Below are 16,737 nucleotides of genomic sequence, written 5' to 3'. Positions count from 1 at the left end.
AAGGCATTAATCCCAAAGAGAAAACAAAATGTTCATAGAAGTGCTATTTATAGTAGCAAAACAAATTGGAACCCATCTAGATGCCCAACAACAAGAGCATGGCTAATCAAGAACCTTAACACGATGGACAATTTACTTAGTTCTAAATGACAAATATAGAATATAATGACACATGTAATGCCAGGGACTTCCCAGGTGGTCCAGTTGTTAAGACTCCGCCCTTCCAATGCAGGGGATGCAGGTTCGATCCTTGGTCGAGGAACTAAGATTCCACATGAGGTGCAGCAGTGTGGCCAAAAAAAAAGAACTAATGCCAGTACATGGAGATATATCTAAGAAGGAAAGTGATCATGACCACAAGGCAATCATACAAACTAATATACACACACGGGTAATAATTAAGTGAAGATGCATGTCTGATCACTGACATGCATTTTCTCATTCATTTGGTTAACTGTTCTGTTTTCCCGAGCACTGACAATGTGCCAGGCGTGGTATTTGATGCTGATGACACCATGGTGAACAAGCCAGTCATGAATCCTACCTTCCTGAAGCTTATATTTTAAGAGCAACCTCTCCCCCCAGCCCCAAATGTAGAGGAACATTCTAGAGGCAAATGTGTGCTGATTTCATTTTAGGTGCAATTTTTAAGTTTGTTAGAAGGAAGATGGAAGCAATAGACTCCTTTGAAATCTCAGACACAGGGTTGGGAGCCTGTCTGACTGCAGAGGGAACCGCATTGAGTCAGACCAGCTTGGTCAAATAGGAATTCAACAGGAAACGGCCTTGCAGTCAGTCCTGGTCCCTGAGGAAAGGATTTTCTAACTTCATAGATGCTTAACCTCATTTCTAAGGATCTGAGGATCTTTGGTCACATTTGCTTTACCTCACTGTGTGTGTGTGTGTGTGTGGTGAATCTTTCAGTAGTTGTAGACGTGACATATCACACCAGTACTTCACCATGTATCAAGTAAAAACAAAGACATTCTCCTTTAAAACCGTAATACCGTAATCACATCTAAGAAATACAGCAGATACTATAGTTTTTTCTAATATGTAGTTCGTGTTTGAATTTCTCCAGTTGTCCCAATAATGTCAGCTGCTGTTTAAGTCTAGGACTCAATTTGGTGTCGTGTCTCTTCAGCCTCTCTTAATCTAGAATAGTTGGCCTTCTTGTCTTTTATGACACTGGATTTTTGATGACTTCAGGCATCAAATGTTTGGTAGAGTGTTCGCAGTCTGAATTTGTCTGATTGTTTAATCATTAAATTTATGTTAAACATTTTTGGAAAGAGAACCACAGGGGTGGGACACAAATGTGTCCTTCCCGGCGTATCACATTGTCAGTTTGTTCCCTTATTGGTGATCCTGACTTTGATCAATTGGTTCATCTGATGTCTACCAGATCTCTCCACTAAAAAGTACCTTTTCTCCTTTGTATTTAGTAGATAACCTAAGGAACTATATTCTTTTTTTTAAAGATTTTTTTTTATGTAGACCATTTTTAAAGTCTGTATTGAATTTGTTACAATATTGCTTCTGTTTTATGTTTTGGTTTCTTGGCCGAGAGGCATGTGGGATCTTAGCTCCCCAACCAGGGATCAGACCCACACCCCCTGCACTGGAAGGCGAAGTCTTAACCACTGGACCGCCAAGGAAGTCCCTAAACTATATTCTTTTCTTTTTTTAAATAATTTTTAAAACAAATTTATTTTATTTTTTATTTATTTATTTTTGGTTGCGTTGGGTCTTCGTTGCTGTGCGCCGGCTTTCTCTAGTTGTGGCGAGCAGGGGCTACTCTTCGTTGCGGTGAGCGGCCTTCTCATTGCGGTGGCTTCTCTTGTTGGGGAGCACTGACTCTAGGCACGTGGGCCTCAGCAGTTGTGGCTCACGGGCCCAGGTGCTCCGCAGTATATGGGATCTTCCCGGATCAGAGCTCGAACCCGTGTTCCCTGCATTGGCAGGTGTATTCTTAACCACTGCGCCGCCAGGGAAGTCCCTAAACTATATTCTTAAAAAAGCCAAGTTGCTCACAGCAGTACTATTCATAATAGCCCAAAACTGAAAATTACCCAAATGCCCATCAATAACAGAATGGATAAATCATGGTGGCTCCACACTATTAAGCAGTATACAGCAATAATGAGCAACCTACGACCACATGCGACAGTTTAAGGCTCACAAAACTATTGAGTCAGATGCATTCATACCGTATGATCCCATCTATATAAAATACAAAAAAGAGGGTAACACTGACCTACGCTGTTCGAAGCCAGGAGAGCCGTTACCCTTAGTGGGAGAAGTTGTCACCCATAGGGAGTCACACATAGAATTTAGAAGAACAACAAACAGGGAGGAGATGTCTGGAATAGTTACGGCAAGAAGCTCACATAAGCCAGTGAGAAAAACACAGGAAACTCCACTAGTTTTAAGGCATCTAAGATTAGAATACATGAGCCAGTAAAAGCTGGGAACAGAATTCACAAAGAAGGAATACCAATGTCTAATACGCCTTTGGAAAATGTTTTAAATCACTAGCAATAAAAAAAAAGAAAAGAAAAAAGGCAAGATATGCCTCCAAAGTGCCAGCAAAGATTGATGTAACAATATGGTCAATATATTATTTATAATTAAGAAAAATCTGCTTACAAGTTGAAGAGCAGTAATAGCTAGGGAATGAGTAAATGGAATGTGGTATATCACATCATGAAATAGCATACAGCCATTAAAGTGGTTTTTACAAAATTAAAAGATACAGAGAAATCCTTTTTCTAAAATATTAAGTACAAAAACAAGACTCAAAAACATTTGTTTGGGTGTGCGTGTGTATGTGATATATAAATGAATGTAACTTGTATGTGAGGCATAGAGACAAGATAAAATTGGTAAAGATCACACCAAAATTTAATAGAAGTTATGTCATATTCTGTTATATTATGTATTGATTATTTAACAGGGGTGATTTTTCTTTTTAGCATGTCTGTAATTTGCAGCAATGGGGTGGCAGAGGACAACTTTCTCTCTGTCCAACCAAGTGATTCCAGTCGCACCCTCCGTCCTCTCCCATCACCTAACTGGTCCAAGCCTGCAGCACGTGACCCCACGGGACCAATCAGAGTCTCGTGGGGGCAGGGCGGGCTTTTCCCAGGCGCGAAGGGAGCCCTGCAGGGTCTGGTGTAGCACAGAGGGGACAGCCCGGTTCCGGGAGGGGAGAGTGGAACCTGGGTTCGGGGTAGGTGGCACTGAGACCCAGGCTGGCCGAGACCCTGGTTACAGTTTTCCCTAGCCACTCCAGGCCAGTCCCTCTTGTTGGCGGTACGCGGGCCTCTCACTGCTGTGGCCTCTCCGGTTGCGGAGCGCAGGCTCAGCGGCCATGGCTCACGGGCCCAGCCGCTCCGCGGCTAGTTGGAGTTAGGTTTCCGTTACTTGCAGGCGAGGAGGCCTGTGTAGGAGGGTCAGCCTCAGAGCGGGGTTTCCTGAAGGCGCGCTCAGGGTGCTCACCTTCAAGAGCTGGATCACCGGTGTAGGCACCCGCCTCAGGCTCTTTCCATTAACAGACCCTCCAACGCGAACCTCTTGATCTTGCACTTATCAGCTGAGTGTTTACAGAAGGGACAGCTGGAGAGGATGCGAACGCTGTAATACAAGTTTGCATTTCAAGACACTAGGACACGAAATTCTGTAAGTACTAAATGGCCGTCCATACGGACAAGATTGGAATGCAAATCAAAAAGGTAGCAGTCGGGGGACGAGCTTTTGGAAGGCTTCCTCCTTTTTGAAAACCTTATGACGTTTCTATATAACACTGTAACAAGTGAGAGAAATGGAAACCGTGGTAATGTTGACTGATCACGTATAGTCTTGAGCACGTATAGTCTGCCAGGGTCAGTATTAGGCAATTCCACATGCACTGTGTTTTTTTTTTTTACATAAATTTATTTATTTTGGCTGTGTTGGGTCTTTGTTGCTGTGCGCGGGCTTCTCTAGTTGCTGCAAGTGGGGTCTACTCTGTTGCGGTGCGCAGTCTTCTCATTGCGGTGGCTTTTCTTGTTGCAGAGCACGGGTTCTAGGCACGTGGGCTTCAGGAGTTGTGGAGCATGGGCTCAGTGGTTGTGGCTTTCGGGCTCTAGAGCGCAGGCTCAGTAGTTGTGGCTCACGGGCTTAGTTGCTCCGTGGCATGTGGGATCTTCCCGGACGAGGGCTCGAATCCGTGTCCTCTGCATTGGCAGGCGGATTCTTAACCACTGTGCCACCAGGGAAGTCCCTGTATTTTTAATCCTCACATTCCTCTATTTCATGGATAAGGAAATTGAGCCAGACAGGCTGCGAGCCAGGATCACATATCTAGTGATTGGTGGAGCAGGGCACTCAGTCCAGTTTGCTTCCCTGCATGGTCTTTTATTTTGTAAACAAAGTATGCATTATAATATAATGAACATTTGCGAATCCACCACCTAATCCAAGACAGAGAACATTACAATACTTACATCTACCTATGTTTCTCTCTCTCTCTCTCTCTCTCTCTCTCTCTCTCTCTCTCTCTCCCTCTCTCTCCCTGTTCCTCCCACCCAGTCTCTGTTTTGTGTTTATCCATGCCTTGCTTTAAAATTTTTTCATTCTTGGGGTATAATATAAATACAGGAAAGTGAACACACCATGTTCAGATGTTCAGCTCAATGAATTTTCACAAACTGAACACACCCATGTAACCAAGGGTCGGATCCAGCAAATAGGAATATTACCAGTATTTCAAATGCTTTTGAACATTTTTTCCATAACCTCATTAGACATGGATATTTCTTCTTCATGAATTGTCTGTTCATACATATTCTTGATCATCGCATCTGTTCAGGTCTTAGGGGCTTAGAATTACTGGGTCTCTATATTTTTCTCATTGGCCTATATGAGCTTCTTGCCATATTTGTTAGAAATCTCTCCCCCCACCCCAAAAAACAAAAACAAGAAAAAAAAAAAACAGGTCTTCCCTGGTGGCGCAGTGGTTGAGAGTCCGCCTGCCGATGCAGGGGACCCGAGTTCGTGCCCCCGTCTGGGAGGAGCCCGCATGCCGCGGAGCGGCTGGGCCTGTGAGCCATGGCCGCTGAGCCTGCGCGTCCGGAGCCTGTGCTCCGCAACGGGAGAGGCCACAGCAGTGAGAGGCCCGCGTACCGCAAAAAAAAAAAAAAACCAAGGGACTTCCCTGGCAGTCCAGTGGTTAAGACCGCACTTCCGCTGCAGGGGGCAGGGGTTCCATCCCTGGTTGGGGAACTAAGATCTTGCATGTCGCATGGCGCGGCCAAAAAATAGGGGAAAAGAAAAAGAAATATCTTTCCCCTGTTTGTTGTTCATTTAAAATTTTTATTCCCTGGCGGTCCAGTGGTTAGGACTCCAGGCTTTCACTGCAGAGGGCCCTGGTTCAGTCCCTGGTCAGGGAACTAGGGTCCCTCAAGCCACACATTACTACATCCATATCTATGTCTGAAGTATCTTTTTATCCCCCCTCCTCCTCCACACAATTGGCCTTGTTAGTAAGGTTTACAAAGCCCTTTGTGGTCAGACTGAGTTCTCTCCTTCCCTGGAAGGCTACTCTTTCCCCTTTTACGCACCCGCACCTTTTCTGTTTCACTAACCCTCCCTCCCACAAGGCCCTCAGAAAGACAGTGTTACATATATATTTTTTCAGGATCAGAATACATTTTTATGATTGTAAAAAATGTTACCTATTTATAGTACACAATTCAAAAGGTAGAAAAAGTTACAAAAAAGAAAGGTTACCTAAAATTTCACCACTAAGAAACAGGCACGTTAACATTTTAAAGAATATCTTGCCAGACTGTGTCTCCTCTCCTCTCCTTTCCTCTCTCTGTATAAAACTTTACATAGACGTTTTAGTGTTGATTTGTAACATTCTTTCATATGTCATCAGCGTATTTCCACCCAATGCTTCCATGGCTGCATAAGATTCCGTTGTACGGATGTCCTGTAACTATCCCTTGTTGGACATTCAGGTCATGTCTCTTTTTAATTTCCAAACATGTAAACTGTAGAAAATACAAAGAGAAGAAAATAAAAATCACCAGGTATCCCATAAGTCAGTGATAACCACTGTTAACACTTAGGCATGTACAGTGTTTCTGAAACTCTGGTGAGCCTCAGAATCGCCTGGGAACCTTGTTTACGATCCAGATATTCCTTCATCTTGAGATTCTAATTCAGTAGGTCTGCTGTAGGGCCTGGGCACTCGCTCTGTAAACAAGCAACCCTGGCGATTTGGACACCCAAGTTTAATAACAAGAATGCACAAAGGTCTTTTCAGACTTGACTTGATTTAAAAGAAAATAAAAATAAGGTCATATTATACATCCAGTTTTTTAAAATCAGTTACAGTGTGAACCTCTATTCATGTCGAAATACTCTTATAAATTGATTACTGTTGTCTGCATAGTATCCCATTGTGTGAGTGTATTTCAGTTGACACAGTCAGTGCCATATTGTTGGACATTAATTTTCCCCCAGTCATTGTTGTTATAAATAATGCTGTGTAGCAAAATCTTTGCATAGATTCTTAATTATTTCTTTAAGTTAAATTCATAAGAAGTGAACTCTGGGTCAAAGGTCTGTGTTTTTGAAGGCTTTTGGCGCATGGTGCCATATTCTCTTCCAGAAGGGTTGCCCCCAGGGCTGCTGTCACCATGAGCTCACTTGTGTGGGGCAGTGTGGTGAGTCGTTCCATCTGTGGTCTCGACCAGTTCTGCCAACCACTCAGGGGTCAGCACCAGCACAGCTCCTGGCACATGCGAGGTGCTCAGTACTTGTTCTGTGCGGTAAGCAGGAGTATTTCCTCCACTGAACAGATGAGGTCACTGAAGGATGAAGAGGTCAAATGACTAGTTCAATAGCAGGAATTCAAACCCAGCCTTGAACCCAGAGCCCAAGCTCTCTTAACCATGCTGTTGATTTTTAATTAATATCAGAGAGGGAGGAAATGTGATGGTTGTGGGAGCAGTACTTTTTAAAATATGGTCCTAAAAATATACTGAAGAAATCAGGAAAAGGGTGTGAAAGGGTGGAGAGAGAGAAGGGTTTGGGGGACCCTCGCAGACATTCCTTTGTAGGTCAAGTCTGTTGTGTCATTGGAGGTATGAGTGATGTCACAGTGGTGGTGATGATGGGTCTTGTGTATACATCTGACTCTTTGTAGCTTCCAGGGCAAAGCAAGTCAAACTCACTGAACGCTTAGCAAGGAGCCGGGTTCTGTGGGAAATGCAGAGAGCTTTGGTTCCTTCAAAGACCTTAAGGTGCCCCGTGTCTCGCTTCCCTCCGTTTTATTTACTTTAGAAACATTATAATAATATAAGAGAAAGGTACACATAATCCCAACCTCCTGGCACAATAAATAATTTCATGTCTCCCTTATCCTCTTCTATTCATTGTCCATACATGATCTGCTTTTAAAGGAGGATGCAATTCAGAGGATGTTAAACCCTTGCCTATAGGACATAGGACAGCTTGCCTTTCCACCTCCCCTGGTCCAGCTCAGTTCAACACACATGTGTTTTTGTTTTTGTTTTTTTCTCAGTTGCTATTTATTTGCCTTGTGTTGTTCCCAACATCACACCTGAGCCCAGCTATTCATAGGAAAGGGGACTCTGCCTCCTTTGCTAGGGTAGCTGGAGCCATTATCCTCCCACATAAGCTTTATTAGAGAGGTTTTTATTCATGGAATCTAGTAAATGTTTGCTTCCTCCACTGCTTATTCAAAGTCATTGAATATTGTGATTTTTTTTGCATTAACCAGCATTATACCTACATGCGTGCTGTATGAACAGTGGAAAGCAATGATGAGGCGTGATGTTTACTCTGATGCTTTTGGTGGGAACGTTCATCTTATGAAGAAATGAACTGAGACCTAAAGCATTCTCCCAAGGAACCTATTATGCATTCCACTGAATTTGCTTCTTAGTTTTTTTTTTTTAACTTTTTCAGTTATTTTTTTAAATTAATTAATTAATTTTTAACAATTTATTAAAAAAATAAAACATAATGGTACAAAAAATTTGAAAGTAAAAGAATTGGAAAAGATATACTGTGCAACTATAAACCAAAAGGAAATTATATAATAACAGATACAGTAAACTTGAAAGCAAAAGCGTTACTAGAAATAAACAAGGGCACTTCATGTCAACAAGTCCAATTTACCAGGAAGTTTTAAATGTTGTATGCACTTAACTTCAAATTATACAGAGCAACAGAGCTACAAGGAAAAAATAGACAAATTCAGTATCATAATAGAGATTTAACATACTGCTATCATTCACTGATAGAGGATACCTCTTTCAGAACCAGTAGACCCCCCGCCCCAAAAAAGTAGTAAGGATATAAAAAACTTAAATAACGTGAGCAGCAAATTTGATTCAACAAGCAGATATATATATAGTCACTATGCTCCAAAACTTTAGATTACAAATTATTTTCAAGCACACTTGGAACATTTTAAAAACTGACCATATTGTGCTATAAGGCAAATTTTAACAAATTTCAAAACACACATGTATTGAGCACCTGTTGTATGCCCTGAACTGGGGAGATAAATGGATGAGACATGCTTCTGCTCTGAAGGAACCATTTAATGGGGGAGAGAGACCCTAAAAGAATCATGTCAACATCCCCATAGTACTCTCCCTGTAGATCTCCCCAGGAAGCTGTGGAGAGGCAGGGAGGGTTGTTTTGTTTGTCTGTTTGTTTTTTTGCGGTATGCGGGCCTCTCACTGTTGTGGTCTCTCCCGTTGCGGGGCACAGGCTCCGGACACGCACGCAGGCTCAGCGGCCATGGCTCACGGGCCCAGCCGCTCCGCGGCATGTGGGATCTTCCCGGACCGGAGCACGAACCCGTGTCCCCTGCATCGGCAGGCTGACTCAACCACTGCGCCACCAGGGAAGCCCAAGGCAAAGGTATTTTTGAATTCGGTTCACAGGTAAGAAAACCGAATACCCTAAGGTCATTTACATTGTAATGGCAGAATCAGAACCTGAACTCCTAGACTAGATTCTCAGCCTGCGCTGCTCCAACCCTTGCCTCCTCCCATTCTTGGAGCCCCACTGCCATGCGACTGCCTGAGTCCCAGCGAGGGGCCCACGCAGACTCTGTCCACCTCCTCCTGCCCCAGCATCTGCCACCCCAAGCGGAGTGGGCCCTCGCCGCCTCCTTCCACACTCCCTTCCAGCTGCGTTGTTTTGTGACCTCATTTTCCCTTTACGACTGCCCTTGGACTTGATTTCTGCAGAACCAGAATGTGGCGGGGAGAGCAGCATACCCCATGCTGCCCTGACCTCCCCAGAAGTACCCCCCTTTCCCCTGTCACACTGTCCATGGCCTCTTCTTGCATCTCCCTTCCAGGTGCACCCGAGGAGGGTCCAAAAGCTCAGAAGTTAGAAACAAATGATAGTTGCCAGGGACCCACCCATGGGAATTGCGGGAGGACTCTGCATCTGGACCGTGGATTTATTTTTCTTTTAATTCTTCTGAAGAGCAGCTTAAACACTCAAGTCCTTGGCTTTATTTACTCTTATCATTTCCTCTTATCCGGATTGCAGCATCTGCTACGCCTGGTTCCCAGGCTCTCTGCTGTGAAACAGACTCTTGAGCTCACAGCCTTGATCCGGGCAGAGGCTCTTCAATGTTAAAAAACAATAATGGGGACTCCCCTGGTGGTCCAGTGGTTAAGAATCTGCCTTCCATTGCAGGGCACGTGGGTTCAATCTCTGGTCGGGGAACTAAGATCCCACATGCCACGGGGCAACTAAGAGAGCCCAGGTGCCACAACTACAGAGCCCACGCACTCTGGAGCCCGTGCACCACAACTAGAGAGAAGCCCACGTTGCAACGAAAGATCCTGCGTGCCGTAACTAAGACCTGACGCAGCCAAAATGAATAAATATTTAAAACAAACAAAAAATAATGGCCTTCCTTTACCAAATGCTAAAGGTACAAAGCATCTTTAAGCATTTTCTTCCTTAATCTTCCCAGAAACTCATGAGATTGGTGTCTTCCCCAAAGTGAGGCTTGCAGAAGTGAGGCAGCTGGCCCCAGGGCCCAAGAAGAGATTTGTACCTGGGTGGGTCCAGATTCCAGAGTCACCCTCCTAAGCCCTCCACCGTGCTTCCAAAGAAGGTGTGGGTAAGGAAGGTTCCATTGGTTTGTCATTGCAGAAGTCAGCAAGTGTTTAATCTTTGGCATATAGTCTTAGGGAGATCCTAAAGTTTCCCGAGCAAAAAAGATTCTAAGTTCATTTAACTTTTGTGTTGAGAAGCCAGAGCTGGTGTGTTCAATTAAGAATATGCAGGTTAGGACTTCCCTGGTGGCGCAGTGGTTAAGAATTCGCCTGCCAATGCAGGGGACACGGGTTCATGCCCCGGTCTGGGAAGATCCCACATGCCGTGGAGCAACTAAACCCATGAGCCACAACTACTGAGCCTGTGTGCCACAACTACTGAGCCTGTGTGCCACAACTACTGAAGCCTGTGTGCCTAGAGTCCATGCTTGCAACAAGAGAAGCGCACTGCAATGAAGAGTAGCCCCCGCTTGCCGCAACTAAAGAAAAGCCCATGCGCAGCAACGAAGACCCCAAAATAAATTAATTAATTAATTTAAAAAAAAAAGAAGAAGGAGATTATGCAGGTTAGAGGAGGCACAAGCCACCTACATGGATTGGGGTCGGCGGGTACTTCCTCGGCATCCGAGCTCCCGCTTTGGGGAAGTGAAAACCCTGGGATTGTTTTGGTTGAAGGGACAATTTCAGTAAACCAACAGAGAGGTAGTAAAAGTAACAATTTGTTACTTACACATCCCAGAAACAGGGTGAGGGGCGGGGGGTTGGTGGCACAATGGGCCAGGGGGAGGGCAGCCCTCAGTCCCAGGTCGTCAGCGGGCAGGACGGAGAGAGCAGGGTAGCACTCATCCCGGGTGGTTGGGGCAGAGGTCAGTAACTGTTTTCCTTTTTTTCTGACCACTTTTATTTAATATGCGTCACACGCACATGACGCAGGCAGGGAGAGGTTACGAATCCACGCGCTGACTGAAGGTGAGACCAGCTGGGACTGTTGTCAGACGTGCGCTGAGTCAATTAGGCTGTTGCTCAAAGTTCTTTATACTTAATGGTTTCCTCGACAATAAGTGCAGAAGCAGAAATGTGTACACATCCCAAAGCATCTTCTTCATTTGGTTTCCTGTGCCTTCTTTGCATTCTGTTTTTCTTTTGCCTTTTCTACTAGTGGTATTAACTGCTGGTGTTCTGCTAAAGTCTTTAAGAATTCCATAATGAATGGCAGATAATTATGCTTCCTTCTGATATTTTCAATCTTATATCTTTTTAATTTCTGTACTTCTTAAATAAGCATCTGATTTCTGGCAACCTCTGACTGAATAGCGCTTAACATGTTATTACCCTGATCTGTATCCATGGGTTCTTCCTCAGCAAGTTGTCTTTGTAATTCTTCTATCTTCTCTTCATATATCATTTTTCTGTCAGACACAATGGCCATTAAGTTAAATTGAATTTCACCTTCACTGTACTTGTGTATCCTTTCTTCTATGACTGGCCTCACTGCGCTGATCCAATCATGTTGATGACATACACCTAAATCAGTGGGTCCTTTTCTTAATCCATCTAATTCATACAGTCTTACATTACTAGGAACATAACTGACAAAGTGAAAAGCATCTTCTTTTTCTGATGTCTATGCATCAAATTCAAACATCTGCTGTCTGGCGAAACTGTTGTGTACTTGTCGAATCACATCCGAATTACTCAGTGCCAGACCTTTCACAGCTGCATCAAAACTTTGTGAAAATTCTTTAAACCCTGATAATGTCTCTCCTAAGTGGACATCTTGATGGGTACAGTTCAATAACACACTTACTATGGCTCGAGTAGCACAAGCATTATTAATTACCCGCTTGGCAAAAAATATCATGTCAAGTCTGGAGTCCTGAGGCCCCAAAGCCTGCTGTTTCTTCTCCTGGCTGCAACTTGAAAAGAAAAATCAGGGCTTCCCTGGTGGCGCAGTGGTTAAGAATCCGCCTGCCAATGCAGGGCACAGGTTCGAGCCCTGGTCCTGGAAGATCCCACATGCTGTGGAGCAACTAAGCCCGTGCACCACAACTACTGAGCCCACATGCCGCATCTACTGAGCCCGTGTGCCTGGAGCCCGTGCTCCGCAACAAGAGAAGCCACCGCAATGAGAAGCCCGCGCACCACAACGACGAGTAGCCCCCGCTTGCCCCAACTAGAGAAAGCCCGTGCACAGCAACGAAGACTCAACGCAGCCAAAAATAAATAATAAAAATAAAATTAAAAAAAGAAAAATTAACCCATGAACCGGATTTATCAAAATTCTCAGGCTCTAAACTCCCTATTTCTTCTACTTGGGCTCCTCAGCAACTGAATGCTTTAATGAGCTCGGTGAAAACCCGGGGTCACTTTCCACACAGCGCCACTCTCTGGCATTGCCCATCGTGCCCTCTCCCCCACCGCTCCATCCGCCGCCGGCCACTGGGATCGGCACACCCGCACTGGCTCGTCAACCATGGACTCTCAACCACTGTGTCACCAGGGAAGCTCCAAGGGCTCAGCTCTTAAGTGGTTATTTTAAGAGGTGCCCCCAAAAAAGCAAAGCAGGAACTTCGGGTGGGAATCCCAAACTCAGACCCTTATCTAAATGTCCAGACTCTGGGTGTGAGCAGGTTTGTCATACGGTAAAGTGCCGAGGCAGCAACTCCAAGGAGTTGTTGTTCTCATCACAACTTTAAAAAGAGTGCCATCCATGCCTTGCTTCGAGAACCAAACAAGTCCTTGAATGTTGCCACATCAGAAGGTCACGGAACTGCCAGCGAGTGGAGCAAAAGCTTGTGGTGAATCGTGTCAGGAGTTCTCAGAATCGTACTGTGTTTCAGACACATCTCGAGAAAGGAATGCAGCGAGTCACAGGGACATTATGGTTGCTGGGCCGTGGAGCCTAATTTAGAGGGGACCCCCTAACACACTTTTTTTTTCGGTTTTGAAATAGGCGTAACCCTCTGGTCATTCTTAATAGAGACCAGGATATTGAAGAATGTTTCTGCACTCTGATAAAAACAGTAGTGCCAACATGATAACATATGGCCATTCTCCTTCCACTTCAGTGTTGGAGTGGGGGGTGTGCAAAAGGGGTGGGTGGGGACTGTGGCAAACCGGTGAGCATCCCTGTCAGGTGGGCAGCTCCACCCAGAAACTGTGACTGGCGCCTTACAGGCAGACTGGCTCAGCATTGTCAGGCCTCCCAATGTTTCTGAGAGAGCTGGAAATGCAGATTTTTATGTGAAATCTCTCCAGTTTTCAATGCTCGCTCACTTTTCTTTCACATACCGTGACGGCCAAATGCACCTTGCCTGTGGGTTATCAGTTTCAAGTACCTGGCATAGTTGTTGGGAACTGACCAGTCTTCCTGGTCTCCCATCTCTGCTCTGCCCCTTATTAACTGTGTTATCAAGAGAATTGATCTCTCAGTTATTTAATACCTGTTTCCTTATCTGTCAAATGGAGATAGGAATTTTACCTATTTCTGAGCATTGCTGTGAGGATTAACGAGAAAGCCTGGGAAGCCGGTGCCGGGTACCTAGCCAAGTGTATGGTAAACATTACCTTGTATCATTATTTGTGGTCTCTTTCCATAAGTGCAGGGTGACCGTATGTCCTAGTTTGCCTGGGACAGCCCTGGCTCAAGCATGTTGTAGTGCTGTAATTATTAGTAACTCCCCTTCTCATTCTCAACATGAGACAATAAATGTGGTCAACTTATATAAGCAGATACTGGTGTGATGCTGTTCAGGACTTGAATAAGGTTTAGTCCTAATGGAAAGGTCATGGTTCCGGTTGTGTGAATGTCCTTGGACAAGTCATTTAACCTTTATGTGTTTCGGTTTCCAAATTCTAAAGGACTGACAAGATGAATTCTGAGACCCTCCAGTTCATACTCATTCTGTCATTCGACATTTGTGAGTCCAGACTATGGCAGGCAAACGCTGGGGACATGGAGAGGCGGAGGATAGAACCTGAGCCCTCAAGGGGCACTTAGCCAATGAGGAACTCATTGTGTTGTGTGAATGGGGGGGGAGGGATCCTACCCTTTTTTCTATGTTATGTGAAAGACTGTTAGTTAGAAATTGTTGGGCTTCCCTGGTGGCACAGTGGCTAAGAATCTGCCTGCCAATGCAGGGGACACGGGTTCGAGACCTGGTCCCACATGCCGCAGAGCAACTAAGCTCGTGCGCCACAACTACTGAGCCTGTGCTCTAGAGCCCGGGAGCCACAACTACTGAAGCCCACGCACCTAGAGCCCGTGCTCCACAAGAGAAGCCACCGCAGTGAGAAGCCCACTCGCCGCAACTAGAGAAAGCCCGCGCGCAGCAACGAAGACCCAACGCAGCCAAAAGAAAAACGAAAAATTGTTCATAAAATAGTTCTTGCGAATCCAATGGTTTATATTTGAAACCTCAGTTTCTCACAAACAAATCATTAGATTTTAGTTTAATTCCCCACACGTTTCTCTTTCTTTGTTTGAAAAAAATCTTCACTCTGGAAAATACAGAAAGGCCTAAAGGAGATTTTTTCTTCCTTTCTGTTGACTCTGCAGTAAGCAGTAGGGGGGCGGGGGGCGGGGCTTCTAGTATTTTAGCTTTAAGTTACTATCCCCCCCCCCACTTCTGCAGCCACTTTGGCAAAGCTAAATTTTTTTTTGTTTGGCCAGTTGAACCAACCCTCCCCCCGCCCCCGCAGTGAAAGCGAGGAGGCCTAACCACTGGGCCGCCGGGGAATTCCCCAAACTAAATTTTTTAAAAGTTGCTCTCTCTCAGTTTGTCCCGGTGTCTCCTTTATTATAAATCCTTTCACTCATTCATTTACTCATCCTAAATCAGAGGTATGAAGCATCTAATGCAGCGCTGGGGCTGGGGCTCTCCTATCCGTGCTTTTATGAAATAATCTGCTGACGACTCCCACGGATAAGTGAAACAAGTGTGGCTCCGCGGAGGCCGGCGCGGGCGGCGGGCGCGTGATTTCTGCGCCGGGACGGCTACGCTCCCACCCACGCGCGCTCCCTTCCAGGGTCGAGTGCGGAACTGGGCCCGGCCCCCGCCGCGGGTCCTGGATCCTGCCCTTCGCTGGCTGGTCAGTAAGGTTGGATTGTCCTGGCCCAGAAGGCCACTTCCTGCCACGACTGGAGCCGGCCGTTGTTGTGAAAGTTGCCCCCCGGGGAAGGAAGTGGCTTTGGGCTGTTTATTTTGGCTGCGGGCTAGCAGACGGCGCCGGAGGCCGCCGACCTGGGGTTCGCAGAGCTGGGCTGGGGAGCCTGGCGGACCTCGTGGCCGCGGCGGGGCTGGGGGAGGGGTCTGCGCCCAAAGGCCCCGGGCCGCGCCGCGGAGATGGGGGCGCATCGCGGAAGGAGGGCGCACGGCCTAGGTGGGGGGCGCAGCGGCCACGAAGACCCGGAACTCCGAGGACGGGGCTGGGCCCAGCACCTCGGGTCCTGGAGACGGGCGTGAGGGAGGATGGGGTCAAGGTGGGCCCGCCCCTGGGATGCTCCAGTAGAGAAAGAGACGTGGGGACCAGGCAGGGGAGCGAGGCTGCGGGAGCTGCCCGTGAGCAGAGGGGTGCCGGGTCCCCCCAGCGGTTAGAGGCGATATGGGGGCTCGGCATCCCCCGCCCTTCCTAGCCTTCAGTACAAGATGGGGCCTGGGAAAGGACAGGTCGAAAATATCGTGATGCTTTAGTCTGAGAAGACAAAAGACAGCAGGGCATGAGATCAAACACTCTTAAATCGCCACGGGGGGAAGGTCAGGGCGGGTGAGGATTTGCGTCTCCGAGAGCCCCAGGGGCCAGCTCCCCTCAGCCGGCACCACCTGGGGGACCCAGGCAGAGCCATGGGAGGGTGAAAGCCGCCTTTCCGAATTTACCGGAATTCCCATCCCCCCTTCACACCATCCTCTTGCATGTATTAGGTGACAAGCCCATCTCTTAACCCATTCTCTGCCAGAGTTTGCTTTAACATCTTAGGACACAGCATATCACATCGTGCAACACAGACATTTTAAGCGGGGAGAAGAGCGTCTCTAGAGGAGGTTGACCGCTGCTGGAGAGATTGAGAGAGACACCGCACACAAGCGTGCGTGGGACAGCCGCGGAGCCTCCTCGGGGCTGTGTGTGTTCGGTTTTGTCCCATGCTCTGTAATGGACCAGCAGTTTGGCCTGGCTGGAGTGGAAGGGCTGCTGGGGAGGAGGCCGGAGAGTAGGAAGAGCCTGGAGGGTGGACGGTAGAGGGGGAGCCCACACTATCTCAGGATTTTGGTGGGGATGCTGCACGGTTGGGCAGAGTATTGGGCCTCGAAGGCGTGTGACTCCCCTGCCCTCCATGGAAGGAATGCCCTGCCGCCCCCCCACCCAGGTCCAGTGTGTGTGCAGGGACATGGACACAGCCTCTAGCAGAGGGTGGCGCAGGGTAGGATGCCTGGTCCCCAGGGTTGGCCCCTCTGCAGGGCGGAGCCGGCCGCTTCTGCTGACTCGGACATTTCCAGGCCTGGCCTCAGGGCCAAGTGACTTATTGAAAACAGCTGCTTCTTTTGGCTGGCAGCCCTGCGGGCAGCCTGGGGCTCTCCCTGGGATGACCCCTGGCCTCTGCGTGGCCTGGGGAGGGGTGCCAAAGGGGGAG

At 46.9% G+C, this 16,737-nt stretch overlaps 1 pseudogene; it reads right to left on the bottom strand.

Annotated features, from left to right (window-relative positions):
* Positions 1-11,174: 11,174 nt before the first annotated feature.
* Positions 11,175-12,510, bottom strand: LOC112410280 (ubiquitin carboxyl-terminal hydrolase isozyme L5 pseudogene; annotated as a pseudogene).
* Positions 12,511-16,737: the final 4,227 nt, after the last annotated feature.

This window comes from Neophocaena asiaeorientalis, unplaced genomic scaffold, assembly GCF_003031525.2.
Source record: "Neophocaena asiaeorientalis asiaeorientalis breed wild unplaced genomic scaffold, Neophocaena_asiaeorientalis_V1.1 scaffold30, whole genome shotgun sequence".
Taxonomy (NCBI): Eukaryota; Metazoa; Chordata; class Mammalia; order Artiodactyla; family Phocoenidae; genus Neophocaena; species Neophocaena asiaeorientalis.
Note: the sequence above shows the minus strand (reverse complement) of the source record. Positions and strands in the feature narration are given on the sequence as shown.